Genomic DNA, 12448 nt, shown 5'->3' with positions numbered 1-12448 from the left:
GGAACAATACGCAATGATGCTTGCTTCTGCAACAAAACAACAGGATGTTTTAGTCTAAAACAATATTTAAGATTAAGAAAAAAATCACAATAATAAAACACAGGCCAATGACAACAAGGTCGACTTTATTATCCTCTCCTGCAGAAAGCAATGGAAAGGTAAAGATGGAACACTTTTGCCATGCATAGCAATTATTCGGCTTGATTACCTCCTGCCCACCAGCACGGAATGTACACTTGCAGAGGTTACGTTCAACGTTGATAGATCTGGAAACACTGGATATTGCCGTTTCCTTTCCTAACAATGCTGCTACATCTATTGGAAGCTATTTGCCAGCAATCTAATTTTTTCCCTGCAATTTGAGGAAATGTAGCATAATATTTATTTTTGCTTCCTCTCAAAAAGAAAAGAGGGAAAGGAGGGGGAAAAAGGAGTACAGCTATTTTATTAGCATCACAAACAAAGCACCTGCTATTTGAAACCTAACTTGTATAAACAGCTGAAAACCGTTAGGCTTTTATATGCTGTTATGCTCGATATTATTGGTTATGCCCCCCCTTTTTTCATTTTTATCTTTTGAATAGCTTGCTGATATTTTTGTTTTATTTTGCTCCCCCATGAATGTCTTACAGATAGAATTATAGTTGGCGTGTTCCAAAACAGTTGAAGGAGCACAGCAACTACCTTTTGTCTATCCAAGTATATATTATTAGAACGTTTGCTTCCATTTAAAACAGGGGGTTAATTGAACTACAAGCCCCATCATCCCTAGACATTGGCCAGGGTTGATGGGAGGTGGAGTTCAAGAACACCTGCAGTAGATCCATGCTACACAATTACAGTGGTTTGATACCACTTTTACTGCTATTGCTCCAAATGATGAAATCCCAGGATTTGTTGTTACATGAGATAGATTTCTCTCCCAGAAAGCAGTAACACTGTAGTTAAGGAAGTAGACTGAAGTGCTCCACATAACTACAAATTCCAGGATTCTACACGATGCAGCCATGGCAGTTAAAGTGCTACCAAATTGCTATAATTCTGCAGTGTGGCAAAACCCTGGAAAAGTACTTATTCTCCACCCCTGTTGGAAGATACTCCTATTGGGAGATATTTGTGTAATTATTACCCACTCGGTTGCATGGACTCAGGGCAGATTATAGTAGTATATGATCCAACTGCTCCTACTTACTGGGGTTAATCTTTCTTTTCTGATTCCTGATCTTCTTAGTCATATCCCTCTTCTAAACTTTAACTGTTATCTCAGTGAGAAGATATGTAATCCAAACCCTGAGTCTGGCACTAAGGGACCAGACTATTCTGTACGAAACCAGGAATTTACCCATGTTAAAATGGGTTTAAGTAACTTCTTGTTTGCTCTGGATCTTGTAGGAAGATTCCGATTTGATGCCAAGCAGCTGTTTGAAATCATCCCGCTTTGCTGCCTGGCATAGCTGCCACTGGCATGAGGGCAAACAAGGCACCCAGTGATGTGATTGAGGCTGGATGTCTTGTTCTGACCTCAGGAGCAAGTGACTCACTGATGTGGTGCCTGCGCTGGGTGGCACAGTGGGACATCCGTGCAAACAGCCATCTAGTATTGGAATGAGGGGCCTGGACAGTGCAGACAGGACCATGGATGCTGTCTTGAACTCACTGAAAGATAAACATGCAAGTAATAAACATCTTTTTCCATCCTTCTGGAACATTGCTCAAGGGCACCTCTATGACCTATGCTAATTCGAGAGATTAGAAACATTATTTTGAACTACAAATCTGAGAATCCCTAGTTGAATCCCTCTGGGCTGAGGAATTCTGGATGTTCTATTCCAACAAACTAATTTTTCAAACTTGGGCTTATTGTGTAGAAGCTCCCCTAAAAACTATAGGCAGAGGTGGGGGAGCGACTCCTTTGAGCTACTACGATCCACTGGAAGAAGAGGCTTGGATAACCTGTCAGGGTTGTCTCCCTTCTCTCCCTTTGGGCTCCTGAATTTCTGGCAGATATATGGAAATTCACACCTAAACTAAAGCTTTAACACAAATGAGAGGGCCCTGGAGTTTTCAGATGCATATACTGGAGGCCCAGGGAATTACTCTCTCTCTCTCTCTCTTAGTACATCACACTTCAAGCCAATTGCGAAGTTTAAAGCTTGATTGCAGAGTTTAAAATGATCTGGAATAGACATTCCCAAGTGAGTCCTGGCACTTTACAATCGGTGACACAAGGAGTAACAAAGCACTGCACTAACATCAGGCCAGAAGACTTACTGTTTCAAATGCCACTCCAGACTTCCCAGCAGCAGCAAGCTGGAAGTGCTATGGAAATGTAGTTAATTGCTGCTTTTTGTCATTTGCCAGTCCCCTTTTAGCCTGCAATGGTTTCATTTCAGTAATTGACTTCCATGTGCTGCTACTTATAATGCACACTTTTTTTTTCTTTTGCAGGTGGAATCGCAGAGTGATGGAACACGTGACGCAGGTTGGCTGCCTAGAAAGTTAGGAAGAGACTGCCAGCATTTCAGAATTAGAGCATTATTATTAATCAAAAGCAATGGTTAACATTTAAAGGAAAAGAAAGGCTGCAACCAGACTGTTTTATAATGGCAATGAGTGCTTCATCCTTGCATATAAAGAACAAATAATTTCTAGAGACTGATCCCTGCTGCAAAATAAAACTATTATTTTGGCACACTATTCTCCAGGGTGTTCATCCCCTGCTCAGTGCAGAAATGTGTTGTTTCCTAGTGCAAAAAAAAAAAAAAAATGTGGGCAGTAGTCTGTATCAGTTATCCAGAAAGTCATAAAGAAGTCCCTGGGTATATTGAGACTTTTTGTTTTGGTTTTATCAGCATATTCATGATTTTGCATCCAAACTATTTCTTGAAATATCCTAGTTTTGACTTGCCCACCCTCCCTTGTATTCTTCCTCCTCCCATTGATGATGTGTCACATCTGCATTCAGACAACTTTTCATAAATTGTATGGTGTAGATGCAGCCTTTGTCAAAGAACAGAAGAGAAGAGAAAGAGACAGTGAGGGGTGGAGTGAGAGATGAGAGAGTGATGGAAAGGATTTGGTGCTTAGGGTTAGTTAGATTCAGTTAGGCTTATGAAGAGATGGGGTTAGTGAGATGAGTTGGAGTCAGTCAGCATTTAGATGAATTAAACAAGTAACCGGAATAACTAAGCCTTGAAATTTTATAAGCATAGACTTCTGTATACCAAATAATACTTACCTGTATTTTGAACATCTGTTTAATAAATTTTCTTGAAATATATGCAAGTATCTCTAGGAAAGCTACAATAGTGCCATCTTAGTGCTTGAACTGATACGCAGCAATCTGTTGGTTGCAGTAGTTCAAGTGTGGTGTCATCTTTGGTGTCATTTATTGTTTATTATTATTATTATTAAACTTTATTTCTAAAGCATTATTATTAAACTTTATTTCTAAAGCACTGTATTGTTAACTACCATCTAGATTCCTGGCAACCCTAGGAGTGAAACATCCCCAGCCCCTTCCTCCATTGCTTTGCTTAAGTCTTGCCCATGAGCTCCCTATGAGTCTATCCATCTGGTGTGTGGTCTTCCTCTCTTTCTACGGCCCTCCACCTTTCCTAGCATTATTGTCTTTTCAAGTGAGTCATACCTTCTTATGATGTGACTAAAGTACAGCAGCCTCAGTTTCATCATCTTGGCTTCCAGGGAGAGTTCTGGTTTGATCTGTTCAAGGACCTATTTTGTCTGTCTTTTTGGCTGCGCATAGTATCTTCAGCTATTCTCTAAGACCACATCCCAAAGGAGTTGATCTTTTTTCTTATCTGTTTTTTTTTTTAACTGTCCAGCTCTCACATGGTGATGAGGAATACTATGGCTTGGACAATTCTGACTTTGATAGTTAATTGTATGTCTTTACTCTTTAGGATCTTATCTAGTTCTTTCATTACTGCCCTTCCTATTCCTAGTCTTCTTTTTATTTCTTGGCTGAAGTTACTGTTCTGATCAGTGTCTGATCCTAGGCATAGGAACTCTTTAACAATTTCAGTTTCTTCATTGTCTAGGTTGAAGTTAAGCATTTCTTCCATGGTCATCATGTGGATCCCCCCACGTAAGCGAAAATCTGCATATGCTCATGCCCCACTGGAAACAATGGGACGCGTGCTCATGGCTCGGGGCAGCGGGTGCACCATGGGCCATTGCTTTTATCATCATGCCACGGATGCCATTGCTTTTATCATCATGTGGCTTCTGTGTAAGCTGGAAGCCAAGTAAAGTGTGCCCGCATATGGCACGGACACACTGTATTTTTGTTTTATGTTCAACATTAAGTGCCATAGTAGTGGGATAAGAGGAGGTCCTCACACTCTCATCCCCCATCTGTCCTACCCTGGTCATTCACTGTCCAGTCTATAGACAGGCAGGTTGTTTAGGGAAGGCTGGACATAGAGCTTGATGGCCTCTTGGGGTCAATTCCAATCCTATGAATCTATGAGTCTATGCATCTCTGAGCCCTGGGCATGTATAGGATTCCCACTGTGCATAGTGGGTTTTAATCCCCTGTAGGTTTCCACAGCATTGTAGCGTCAGCTTTGTAAAGCCTCTGGCGGGTTACAGACGGGCAGGGGAGGACGTCTTGGAGGTGTATTCAGCTGAATGCGGAGCCTCCAGACGGCCCGCCCCGGGGGCGTGTTTCAGGTGTTGGAGCTTCCACACGGGGGGCAGTGAAGACGCCTCACCTGGGTCCGTTTCGGACCCGGAGTTTCCAAACCGCCGCCTCGGAGGACGCTGCAAAAAGAGAGGCAGCTTCTTCACGGGCGGCCCAAACCGCGGCTTTTTTTTTCTTTTGCCGGCAGGCGGATGCGAAGCTGCGCAGCTGCAGCGCTAAGCAGCGGCAGAAAGCCTATGTGCGCATTTAAAGCGCCCAAGCCCCTTTAAACTTTCTCTCATCTACGAGGCCATGGAGGCTGGCATCTATGTGCCAGGGAACCCCAGCATCAACATCACAGGCCAGCAGATCGGGCCCCTGATACTGGCTGACTGTGCCTACCCCATTCGGAAGTGGCTCATGACCCCTTTGAAGAGACAGAGAAGAAGAAAGCAGGGGAGACTGTGAGGAATGCCCTGGCAGATTTTTTTTCTGACAAGGAGAATCTGAAGGATGGCTCCTGTGCCATCATCTGTGATGTCAGAGTGCATTGTTCTGTAATAGCATAAGCACATGAATAAATGTATCCCATTATCCACAGTTTGAGTCTGCCTATCATTCCTGATCTGTGCTGTGGGCATGTTTTGCCACGTGCCTGAGGGGGACACACACAAACACACACACACAAAAGGTCTCCTGGCGCCTGTTTTCCTGGGGCAAAAAGATACATCAGCTCCAACTGCCAATTGCCCCTTTGACAATGTATCAATCCCCCTCAAATTCAAGCTTTCCTAATGGCCCATTTGAATGTATCAATGGGGCACCCAGAGGACATCTATTGGGGGAGAGATTCAAACTGCTCCTCTGAAAACTTTCATTGGCCTAGGACCACCTTGGCCTAACGGCCCAGAGCTGCAGGTGCCCATATATACCCGTGCGCAACTGTGCAAGACCCCAGGACGGCGATCAACATGGCAGAGCCACGCAGGAGGGTCCCGGTCCGAATCGCCTACTGGACAGATGAAGAGGTCGGGATCCTCCTGGACTCCCTGATGCCACAGGCAGCCGCGAGGAGGGTGATGGCTAGCACCAACAAGCCCAACCGGGGGCATTTTCTCGAGGCATCTCGTGCCCTCCGAAACCAAGGGTTTCAAAGAACGCTGCACCAATGCAGAGTGAAGTTTAAAACTCTGAAGGCAGCGTTCTTTGAAACCCTGGAGGCGCCCCCGGTTGACAGGCAGCCACCATTCTTCTCGCGGCTGAAGGACCTGTGGATCAGGGGAGATCGGCCCAGACCGGAAGATCGCCGTCCTCCAGGTAAGCCAGAGCTCTTGCCATGCCCTGTCCTCCCCTCCTTGACCCTTCCCTTGCCCTCCTGCATGGTGCCAATGCCATCCCTCCTCTTCCCTTCTGCAGGCGTGCAGCCGAGGCGGAGGGAGGGAGGGCACTCTGCCAGGTCGCCCTCTCCACCATCCTCGGGGGACGAGGATGTCCCCGAGGGTGGGCCACAGCCAGGACCAGCTGCTGTGGCCCCTCCGCAGCCAGAGCAGGCTCCTCTGGTGGCAGGTAGGTCCCCAGGGTGAGGGGTGGGGGTTGCCTGCCTGCAGCCCCCACGACACTTGTGCCCTCGTCTGCCATGCCAGCATGGTAACTTGGGCCTTTCCTTCCTTTTTCCAGGGCTTGAAGTCCTCGCTGCTGTTGCTGCCGCCGAGGAAGAGGAGCCTGGGCCGAGCCGCCGCCTGCCAGGAGAGCCAGGGCACTTGGCCCTCGATGCCAGTGCCCTGGATCGTGTCCTCCAAGCCCGGCAGCAAGGTAAGTGTAGAGGTGAACCCAGGGAAGGGAGTGGGGGCACCCAGAAACCCTGCCTGTGGGAGTGGGTGATGGGCTGCACAGGCTGGTCCTAACCATCCTCTTTCTTTTCCCCCCACAGAGAACCGGACGGAGAGGAGGTTCGCTGCGCTGGAGGAGAAAGTGGACAAGCTGGCAGAGAGAGTCTCCTCCATGGAAGAGACCCTCCAGGAACTCCTCTGCCGGCTGCCCGCCCCACCGCCTCCTCCCCCTCCCTGAAGCAGCTTCCCTCCCCTGCCCCCTCTGCCATCCCCCCTTCACCCTCCCTCTTCCCTTTGTAAATAGTTGTAAATAAGATTTTTATTGTTGTTATTGTTGTTAATAAAAAACTTTATTTTTAAAAAAATTTGTGTGGTTAATTATGCGCAACTGCGGCAGTGTGGCTGTGAGTGTGAATGAGGCGCAACTGTGCAGTCTAAAGCTAGGCAGGAGTGGTGTGAGGTAGCAATGTCCAAACTCTGTCCTCCCAGGCGTTTGGACTTCATGTCCCAGAATCCCAGACCACAGGGCAAGGTGGCTGGGGATTCTGGGAGATGAAGTCCAAACGCCTGGGAGGACAGAGTTTGGAGATTGCTGGTTTGGGGACCAGTGAGCCAGGCATGGTGGGAGGAGAGAACAGGAAGGGTAGAATAGAGTAGATAGGGCTGGGAGGGAACACATGCCCTGGGAGGCGAAATGATGTCTTTATGGGACATCATGGGACCTAGTGCCTTGTCAGTGCTCCCTGCCCCTTGATCCCAGGCCCTCTCTAGTTGCCCTTTGCCTTTGGGGGCAAGTTTAGAGGGCATCAAAAGGTCTTGGGCACATTCAAGCTCCGGGGTCTCTTTTTTTTTCCTTTGCCGGCTGGCGAATGCGCAGCTGCGCAGAGCTAAGCAGCGGCGGCAGAAAGCCTATGGGCACATTTAAAGTGCCCAAGCCCCTTTAAAACAATGGTGGTCTCCTGCCAGCTGGTGATCAGCTGGTGTTGGCATCCTTGTCCGCTTGCACTTTGCCAGTGTCAGCAGCATCATAGATGCCTCCTCTCCTTTGGTCCCCGCGCTCCTGCTGAATCTGCAATGCGCAGCCACAGCTGTCTCCGCTGCCACCGCTGTCCCCCTGCCATCTCCCCTCACCTCCCTTGTACATATGTCAATATTTACAGTTTTAGCGTTTTTTATTGTGAGGTGAAAATGGCAGAGGAATGTGTGTAGGGGTGCACTTTAAAGTCCAAACTTTCCAAGCAGCGCATGCGTACATGTTGCTCTAGGGTTAGGGTTAGGGTTAGGGTTACGAGGCTTAAAATGCGCCGCAGCTGTGCCTCAGCTTCCACAGCTGCATGGCAGCGGACGTTGCAATTAAAGCCTGACTGCAAACTGCGCATGTTCCAAGACCCCAACTCACTATGCGACGGAGCTTTTAAATGGGCAACTTAAAGTAGCGGCGTAGCAATTCTGGTGTACCGGTGCAGCAGCTCTCATGGCTTCTTCCACTTCTCGATATGTGTCAGCATTCAGGTAGGACTGCTCCAGTTTCTGCAGTTACTCCAGTTTCTGGGACCATATAGCTATAATGTCAGCCGTCTCAGTATGAGACCAAGACGTCCCCTTGCCTTTTTTTCGGGGTGCTGGTGGATGGCTGAGCCATCCTGCCTGGTGGCAAAGGGGAGCCGCCACACAGCTGTGCCAGGAGCAGCCGAACTGTGCCCTTTCCCAGGTGAGAATGGGGCAGGAATGTGTGTAGGGGGTCACTTTAAATCCCAAACTTTTCCTTATCACTTTCTACAACCAAAACATCTGCCGGCAAAACTTACAACTTTCCGCGGTTCTAGCAACGCATGCGCACAAGTGGCTCTAGGGTTAGGGTTACGAGGCTTAAAATGCGCCGCAGCTGTGCCTCAGCTTCCACAGCTCCATGGCAGCGGACGTTGCAATTAAAGCTTGACTGCAAACCACGCATGTCCCGGGAACCCGACCCATTATGCGACGCAGCTGACACGGAGCTTTTAAACCGGCAACTTATATTTGCGGCGTAGCTATTCTGACGTATCGGTGCAGCAGCTTACAGACGGAGCTGCGCAGGTACGTATCAAATCAAAAAGAAGCGGAAAAAAGCAGCACCTTTTTAATGCCGCTTCTTCCCGCTTGAGGCGTGCGGGGGGGCGTGTTCATGACGGCATTCAGGTAAAGCCCGTCTGAAGGCTCTACCTTCATGACGTCATGAGTACATCCCTTTTTGCCCGTCTGTAACCCGCCCTTGTGTGCTTCCTCCTCAGCAGAAGGTAGAACAGGGCCCTTCCAAAAATTCCATTGACGGCTGGCATTGCTACCGCTGCAAACATAATCACCATGTATTGGTTTTTTGCTTTAATAGCCTTTTAACCAACTTTCTTAATGGACTGAATACAATTTAGATATGGAACTTGGCTAAAACGTAGCTTCAATTGGCTATTAAAATTTAAGAGCCAACTAAGATAGCTAATTACAAAAAAAAAGAGGGAAAGGAGAGAAAGAGGAACTCGGGTGATAATGCTAAGCAGAATTAGTAATCGCAAATGACAGTCTGTCTAGTCCTATTCCCAAAGGGAAACAAAACTCTTAACTGAGAAGTCAACCAGACAATGTACACACAAAGCCACCCAAACCAAAAATAACTCCCCTTAATTTATGGGTGGTTTCACATCCCAAACCTGACAGCTTATGGGACCAAGTGCTCAGAAAACTGTTTTAACATGCCGTTGGGGAAATGGCAAGCTACTCAAATTTAGGATGTGTACTCACATAGACTTACATACATGTATGTCTGTGGCTGGAATTCTCTTGTGCATGCTTAAGTTTCCCTATGAGTGGTTGGACATTTTTGTCCAAATCAGAACATCCACATTTAGTTCAAGGTCGTGGAAACAGAACTGTATATGCAGCCCCATTGTGCATGAATGCATAATGCTCATGAGTGTGCATGGCACAAGGATGTGCAATCTGAATGGTACATGGACTGACATTTTATTGTGCATTTGGTTGCACAATGATTGTCTTTATTCACCCAGATCTCTCTCTCCTTTCCATCTGACTTCAAGAAAGCTGTCTCTGTACTAAACCAGTGTCTGCTGTGAATAATAGACTGGATGAGGGTAAACAGATTGAAACTTAAACCAGACAATACAGAGGGGCTCCTGGTCAGTTGGAAGGCAGATCACGAAACAGTAATCAACCTATATTGGATGGGGTTCCCCCCTTGAAATTTTAGGCTTGCAGCTTGGGTGTGCTCCTGGATTTGGATCTGAGCCTGGATGCCCAGGTTTCAGCTGTGGCCAGGAGTACATTTGCAGAGTTAAAATTAGTGTGCCAGCTGTGCCCATTCCTTAAGAGGGCGATTCTGGCTATGGAAACACATGCCTTGGTTACATCCTGCTTGGACTATTGTAACATGCTTTACATGGGGCTGCTCTTGGAAAATGTTTGGAAACTTCAGTGGATCCCAAATGCTGTAACCAGGTTGTTGACTGGGACTGGCTACAGCAATCATGGCACTCTTCTGCTGAAACTGCTGCACTGGCTACTGGTTTGTTTCCAGGCAGAATTCAAAGTGCTGGTTTTGACCTTTAAGCCCTAAACAGCTTGGGTCCAGACTATCTGAAAAACTGTATCTTCCTATACAAGTCAGTCAATAGTGCTAAGATCAGCTGGGAAGGGTTTTCTCTCAGTCCCACCACCTTCACAGCGTGGTTGGTGTGTACTCAGGAGAGAGCCTTCTCCATGGTTGCTCTCAAACTGCGGAACTCCCTTCCATGGGAAGTTAGGTCAGCCCCTCCCTGATCTTTTTGCCGGCAGCTGAAGACATTTTTATTTAGGCAAGCATTTGGTGGATGAATTTTACTTGTGTAGTGTGCTGTCTTAATGCTTTAATATCTTTCACTGATTTAGCTATGCTGATTTTAATGTGCTTTAATATTATTACTTTTTTTAAAAAATTGTTTTAGTTCTTTTTCAGTTATTATAAGACACCTTGAATCCCAATTTGGGAGAAAGACAGGAGATAAATCTCTTAAATTAAATTATTTATTTGGATTTATATCCCACCTTTCCCCTAAAATAGAATTTACTGTGTGTATGTGCGTGTGTGGGGTGTGTATGGTGCAGCTGCACAAGATGATGTTGAACATAAGCATCATGTTGCCCAACCCTTATCCAGCATTTCAATCATTACATACATCTTTTTATATATACATTATTAAAAAAACAAAAACACAATATGGCCACATACATTTTATGTATCCTACAATTATGCACACATATGGTTATACATACACATGTCCTAAAGGTATATGTACTTCATGTGTATATATTTTGTTTGTAAGTACTGTACCTATATGCATACATACGTGCGGGGTGTGTATGTCTGCAGGCTCACAGACCCCATACACACATCCCTTTAAAATTATAATGGGAGCTGGGGAGAAAGAGAAAATAAAACCATTAAGCTGCAAGAAGGTTTTTGTGGTGCTGTTTTCATAAAAGGAAGAAAGGAAGAAACTCCTTATGTCTATAATTAAATTGGATTCTCCCTCCAGATATTTTAGATTACATAGAGTGCGGTAGGGGGGAGTAAACAAGGATCTGTCTGCTGAATGTTTGTCACTAAAAGAAGTGTTGTATGATTCATTATCAATATCCTCATTACACCATCAGCTGAAGTAAGTACGAGTTCTCCTGTGAAGATTTATCATATGGTGGCCACTTTGAAAAAGGGAGAAGGGAGGGTTTAAAAAAAAAACCTACGTAGGTATTGGAGTCTTTAACATTCCCACTCAAGTGTCTCCCTGCTGTGCCTGTAAATGTCAGTCCAGTTTTTTCACGGCTGTGTGCACAGATTAGAAACAGCAGGAGAGCTGGGGAGTATGACTACAATACTGGTAAGGACTCTTGTCTTCATGGCACTGCTCAAGTGATTCTTGGAATGCAGGTCCCTGCTGTTTTCTAATATTTACACACAACTGGAGTCATCAAGAGCAGTAAATGCGGTCTACAAGGAAGCTGTCTTCCTTTGTGTAAGGGACTTTACATTCAAATCAGGACTCCCCAAGAGTTGTGCCACCCCTTCTTTCCTTTCCACCACTCTGAAGACATGGTATCTTTCTAATGATGTCGTCATAGATGCCTTTCCATTCTCTTACTTCATTAAGAAACTCCATTCCTTGACCTTGCAGGTGTTCCTTGGATGGACAAGTATCTTGTTCATCCCTTCAAAATCTTCCATTGCCTTAGCCTTCCCTTGTTATTTTGGCTGTTCCATCTTGATACATCCCTTCCTCTGACCTTGAAGAAGCTCTGCCACCTAAAGCTGCTGCCACACGGCACAATTAATGTAGTTTAACACTGCTTTAGCTGCCATGACTCCATGCTATAGAATCCTGGGATTTGTACTTTGGTGTGGCACTACAGTTGTCTGTCAGAGAACAAAACTTAAAATCTTACAAAACTAAAAATCCCATAATCCTCAGCAATTAAAGCCGACAGAAGGAAAATCAACTCACTTGAGTTGTGATGCTGGAGAAGAGTGCTAAGGATACTATGGACAGCCAAAAAGGCCAAAAAAAAAGGGGGGGAGGGGCCTTGAACAGATCAAAAAATCTCCCTGGAATTCAGGATGACTAAATTGAAACTGTTGGACTTTGGCCACATCATGAGAAAGCAAGATGCTGACAATGATGCTGGAAAAGGTAGAGGGAAGTGGAAAGAGAGGAAGACTGTACACCAGGTAGACAGACACCATCAGGGAGGCCATGGACTTGAGCCTACAGGAGGTGATCAGTGCAGTAGAGGACAAGGAATCTTGGAGATGTCACTTTTACAACAAACTAGCATAACTACCCTTCCCCTCCCAGAAATGTTGGGAATGGTACACATTGCCTTTAAAGAATGAAGTGCAAAATCTACATACATTTCTGAAAAAGAAGCAGGGCTACTGTGTTTAGCTGAC

This window comes from Sceloporus undulatus, chromosome 1 (genome assembly GCF_019175285.1).
Source record: "Sceloporus undulatus isolate JIND9_A2432 ecotype Alabama chromosome 1, SceUnd_v1.1, whole genome shotgun sequence".
Taxonomy (NCBI): domain Eukaryota; kingdom Metazoa; phylum Chordata; class Lepidosauria; order Squamata; family Phrynosomatidae; genus Sceloporus; species Sceloporus undulatus.
This window is presented reverse-complemented; position numbering follows the sequence as displayed.